This window comes from Lepidochelys olivacea, assembly GCF_965140295.1.
Source record: "Lepidochelys olivacea isolate rLepOli2 genome assembly, chromosome: 1".
Classification (NCBI taxonomy): Eukaryota; Metazoa; Chordata; order Testudines; family Cheloniidae; genus Lepidochelys; species Lepidochelys olivacea.
The window spans coordinates 28,798,961-28,804,960 of NC_140411.1; the positions used below are offsets into that span (position 1 = coordinate 28,798,961).

The window sequence follows — 6,000 nt, forward strand, 5'->3', positions numbered from 1 at the left end:
CCGGGGTGGTTTAGGAGGTGGTATTGTCTACTCAGCTGCCTGGGTTCATTGGTAATCTCTCTGGAGTTTAGGGACATTACCCATGAACCCAGGAAGCTGAATAGCACATACTGCTTCCTCATCCACCCTGGAACCTACATGGGGCACAATAAAGCAAAAACTTCCCCCCAAAATCCCGCAACCAGGGGTCCAGCAGCAGCGGTGGAGCCTCCCCTGGCCTATTATCCCTGCTGCCCATCTGTAACCCACACTCCTCCTGAGTGTGGTGCTCTGTCCCCTCTAGTGGCACAGAGACCACTTAGAAATTAATGAGTCTGCTACAGCCTTAGTTAAGGGGTGTATGGCTTTTAGCTCATACAGTAGAGGCTCATGCATTTAGCTCCAGAGGTCACAGGTTTGATTCTGCCTGCCGACGACTGGAGTCTGTCACCCCATTACACATGCACCCAAAGTTATAAGGCAGGTGGTGACAGAGCCCCCATACGGGTCTGGGTGATCCCCCAAAACATCACACAGGTATTAACTCATAGTCCACATTTTTCATTTCTGTAGAGAACCTCAGTTCTTTCCAGTTGTGAGCAAATTTCTAATCTCCAGCCACACTGCTCCTTTGAGATTAGAATCTGACTTTCAGGATGCAAAGAAATACTATTGCTGATGGTCAAGTCACACTAAGCTGCTTGGGGATAGAGCAGAGAAGAAATAAAACTGTATTTTCTAAGGGCTTGTCTACACTTGAAATGCTACAGTGACACAGCTGTACTGCTGTCGTGCTTCAGTGTAGACTCTACCTACACTGACAGGAGGGGTTCTCCCATTGGCGTAGTTAATCCACTGCCCCGAGAGGCAGTAGCTAAATCAACAGAAGAATTCTTCTGTTGACCTAGTGCTGTCTACGCTGGGAGTTAGGTCAGCGTAACTAGGTCTCTTGGGGGTGTGGATTTTTCATCATCATCATCATCATCATCATGTTTCCTATTACGCCTCTGGCGTTTAGGGCAGTGACGAAACTTCTCCACGGCTGTCTGTTTCTGGCAAGTCTTTCAATGGTTCCCCAGCTGTGCCCCAGGTTTTTCAGCTCGGCTTCCACAGCTCTTCGCCATGTTGTTTTTGGGCGGCCTCGTTTTTGCTTGCCTTCAGGTGTCCATCTTATTGCTACTCTGGTAATGGAATCTGTTTCCATCCGAAGCACATCCACCTCCAACGCCTCCTGGCAATGACGGTGCTCAGATCCTCTTGGCTGCACTGTGTCAATAGATTTTTCGCAACAGGCTTAAAACACCTTTCATACTAGGGGTATCTCAAGGTGCTTATGAAGTAATGTTATATGGGGTAGTGCAGTGGTTGTGTGTACAAATGGAGTAGCCATTCTACTTCCCAAACACATATCTTGGGACATTAGACTCTGCGGGACCGAACACCAGCTTACCCATAATCTTTTAAAAGTACCATTAAATATTTAACTTTCACCTGCACAGCCATGGGAGATGGACAGAAGGGATCACAAGCTGAAACTGGCACTGAAGGACAGATTATAATTACAGTGTTCCAAATTCATTCCCAGTGTAGCTTCAGTGGAGTTACCTAAGGGATGAATGTGGCCCAGTATGTCTGACATTAAATTGAATGGGTAAATCTTTCTTTCTATTTTTGATTCTGTGAATTATTTATTAAAGGTCAGACTTTGTACAACCTTTATATGAATGGGATTAAGGATTTTATATATTTATGTACAATTGTGAGAGAAAGTTATGTGAATAAAATACAACAGCCACAGCGTAAAGGTTGTATGAATGCTGGTCACTGAGAATTTTCTGTGTAATTGTCTGGGACCATGACCTAAGAATCTATGTTTGTGTCAGAACTATTCATAGGCCCTAGGTTTGTGATTTTCATTCTTTTTAATATTTGTGTTTTTAAAGGACATGTTTAATGGTACATCTTTACTTGAATTGCACTTTGCAAACTTAGCTTAATGAAGCTTTTTGTTATTTAATTGCTAGTCTGGTCTGTCTGAATATTTATTATAAACCTCTAATTTAAGACAGTGCTACAAAATTTCAAAAATTTTGCAGGTTTCACACATCAGATTGTATAATAGCTACAGTCTTTCACCAAAGGATCTCAAAGTGCTTCAAACATATCATTAATTAATTCTCATAACATATCTGTAAATATTATCATACCTATTTAATAGATGGGTAAAATTAAGTACAGAAAGGTAAGCAACTTGACCAACATTACACAGCAAGTCAGTAGCAGAACTGGGAAAAGAATGCAGAAATCCTAGCTTCCTGTCTTTTGCTGTAACTCCTGCACACTCTTCCCAATGGAATATCAGTGTAGGTCAAAGATCAGAAGTGCTAAAGAAGTCAGAGGATATGTTTCTGTAATATTTTTGGACTTTTAAATGCATAATTAGTTGATTATTTATTAACTTTTATTGTGTATTTGTGCTGAAATACCACAATAGGCTATCTCAAAACTTTACATAGATAAATCTGTCTAATACTGGCTGATATATGATGAACAGTTATTCTAACCTTTATAACTTCAACATTTGGCTGTAATTTACATAGATTTTATGTCAACAAAATGATGTAATACCAGGACATTGTCAGTGATGTAATAAACAGGATCATGTCTAATTATTCATAACAATGATTATATGAGGGTAAATGGGATTTTCCCCATCTGCTCCTGTCCATCATAAATATGATTAAGAAAATTTTGGTTTGGTTATTGATTTATTTACCTGTTTTCCTCTGAATGCAGGGCATGTGCTATACATTTTGTTCAAGAGAAATAGGGCAGTTTGGGATATTGATTGTAGTCAGCAATTCAGTATAGTAAGTCAAAAGATTTGGCTGAAATTTTAAGATATTGATATTTGTGTTATAATACTCTTTAAAAATTACGTCACTTCTCAGTAAAAACCTCTTTTGGTTTCATATACAAAACCTAATGACAGGAAGAATTATTATTATCTTTACTATTTTATTCAAAAATCTGGAAAAAAGTCTGCTCAGGCAATCTGGAGTTATGAAAAAAACCCTACTTAAAAATTGCTTATAATTTGTAGATGATTTTGTATGCTAACATAACTCAAAGACTTTTAAAGCATTTTTATTTTAACAAAACAGTACAGTATCTCCAGTGAACCAATAACTCAATATTAATAGCATCCACCAAAAAACAAAACCAAACCCCATCAACAACAAAAAATATTACCAGCATGTGACTGGGTCTGCTCCTCTTTCTTCTCCACGTAAATAAGTGCTATGGGGAAAGGCTGTTGGACAGCTGCTTGTGAAAGAGAAGGGGAAGATAAGCAAGTAGGGCTCCACACCCAGTGTTTTAGAACTGGGATGAATGCCAAGCTGGGAGGTACTAATTAAGTCACTTTAACTTCCTTGTTAATCTTTGAGGAAAAGACCTTGCAGCTGCAGTATTTTTTCTTCCTGCTGAGTTGTTCCTTGCTTGGAGGAATTTTCCCAATCAATTAAGGTAATTACATTCCTCCTGTGTCCATGCTTATAGTGGTGGACTGTTCATAGGAATGTAGGAAATAGGACTGGAAATGACCCCTGGGTCACCAACTGCCTAAGACACAATGGACAGGCCTACACTACAGAGCCCCCGCGTAGAGAACATAGCATAAGCCAACAGGAGAAGTCCCTGAATGACATTAGTTAAGCCAGCCACAGACTTCTGTTGGCATAGTTGCATCTATATTGGGGGTTTTGCCAGCATAGTGATATCAGCTAGAGGGTGTGATTTTTCACACTCCTAGCCAACACCACTATGCCAGCAAAACTTTGTAGTTCTGAACTAAACCAAGGTCACCACCAGGTACTATTGTCCAACATAGAACACCTGGCAGGAATGGCAGGTAGTCTGCCTACACTGGCCCCTTGAAAAGCCAGAGAACTGATTTATATACAGTTATATATAAAGTATGTGCAGGCTGGAGTCAGCTTTTGGCCAACAAGCAACACAGGAAAAGGATTTCTTGGACAACATCTCTGTTCAAATGCCGTGGAAGGGCAGCAGAAATGGAGCAGGCAAACGTGGGATTAAAACGCAGCGCAGACCCAGGGAGGAGTTAGACAAGAAAGTGCAGCCCATATGGAATTTGGGGATAGGACTGGAGGAGTAATGGCTCCTGAGGTTGATTTAGCCTTCATTTGCTCTGCAAAGTAAGCAATTTGCCAGCCTGGGCTGAAGCAAAACCGGAGCTCAACCCTATACCTCAGCTGTGCCTGTGAGCCTGGGCTTCAAGCACCCTCAGGCCTGGGTTAGAGGTTTTTCTGTGTGATTGAAAAGTGGGGGGTTAGGGACAACAGCAGGCTGTCGCCTGGGCTAGCTCTGCAGGGAAGATGGACCCCTCGTGGAGGGTGAAAAGTAAAGATTAAAAAACTGTCTGGCTGCCAGAAAGAAGCAGTAAGGAGGCCAGAGCCTCTGCCCAAAATTTCTGGTGGAAGGAGCAGCACTAGGATGGCTTTACACAGTCCTGTTGGACAGAGTCCAGAGGGGTATTAGCCTTCCGCTCCTCTTACACAACGGCCTTATGATTAGCATTCCCATGAGCATCTCTCCTGTCTCCTGTCATTTTATTGGCTTCTTGAAGAGATAATGATGCTACAGCCCTCAATGTTCCCTGTATGCTGACAGCACCCATCTGTGTCTCCTCCTCAGTCACAGCTTTCACACAGATGTGTGAGTGCCTGAAAGAGAGAAGCATAGCTGCATGTATGAAAATCAGCTGTCTCAAGCTGAGCCAATGCCAGCAGGAAATGCCAGTAGCTAGCCAGGACATTGACCTCACCATCTGGTGACTGTGTTTAGCCAGCAGTTATCCAGGTAGCCTGTATTCTCTGGGTGAGGTTGGACTCCTGAACACTCAAAGTAGGGGACAGAGGTGACAGATGTCAACTTCTGCTTTTGGCCAGCCAGGAGGTCAGACATCTTTTCTCCCAGAGAAAGTCCTCCCCACAATCATTAATTCCAGGTTGGATTGTTGCAACTCAGTCGACCTGGGGCTGAAGGAAAAGGCTTCCCAGAGACTCCCAGTTGTTCTACACGCAGCAGCCTGCCTTTTGAACAAGAAAAGTGGGCAAGAACACCAGTCTTCTGTACACTCCTTTGGCTCCCCATTCAATACTAGATACAAGATCCTGGGTCCTAATCTATAACTCTCTGCATAGACTAGAGACCATGTCTCCATCTGCAGTACCCTGAAACAGCAGCATTCATCAGGGATGCTGAAGCCCAGAGTGAAACTTTTGAGAATGCTGTGCCTCCAGCTCCCGAAAGAAGCCCCAGATTGTGGAACTTATTATCACAGGGCATGAATCCCAGACTAACAATGTTCAGAGAGCAATGGAAGAGCCACCTTTTCACGAAGGCCATTCCATAAGGGCAGAGCTAAAGAATGACCCAGCGCTTCATAGATTAAGGAAACTGGGGAAGAGGAAAGAAGAAGGAAAGCAGAATATTGTTTTAAAACCTACATAGCACCAGCTAAACCTAGCACCAGGTATCAGCATCCTTTACAGTAAAAACTTCTCAGATAATTTTTTTTGGGGTTTCCCCCTTTCCCTATTCTCCACTCAGGCCTGAATCCCCACAGGAATCTCTCTACATTGCACCAGCAGGATCATTTCTCTCCCCACAGTCCTCTCTTTCTCTCTCACACAACTTCACAGATTTGTTTGCTGTCAAGATGTGTTTTAAACCTCCAAAATGCCTGACAGCATTAAGGGCCTAGTTCTGCTCCCAGTGAAGTCAATGGCAAATCTCCCATTGACTTCAATAGTGCAAGATTAGACCCTGCATTTTTTCTCCTGGTGAGAGTGGATAACTTAGGTGAATGACAGTATGTGCCTTCCCTGCTAGCTAACCAGTTGAAATCTGCTTCAGGTCAAGAGTGACCAAACGTTATTACTATGTGGAGAAATTCCATCTAGTTCTTAACTGGTATTCTCGACGGCAACCTCA

The 6,000-nt window shown here is 42.6% G+C and overlaps 1 protein-coding gene across 1 annotated transcript in view; it reads right to left on the reverse strand.

The window, feature by feature from the left end:
* SMCO4 (single-pass membrane protein with coiled-coil domains 4) overlaps window positions 1-3,252 on the reverse strand; it is a 50,240-nt gene extending 46,988 nt beyond the window's left edge. Inside the window, exon 1 of the mRNA XM_084629580.1 lies at window positions 3,232-3,252. The gene's annotated coding sequence lies outside the window, so the exon portion shown is untranslated. The remainder of the gene's footprint in view (window positions 1-3,231) is intronic.
* Window positions 3,253-6,000: the final 2,748 nt, after the last annotated feature.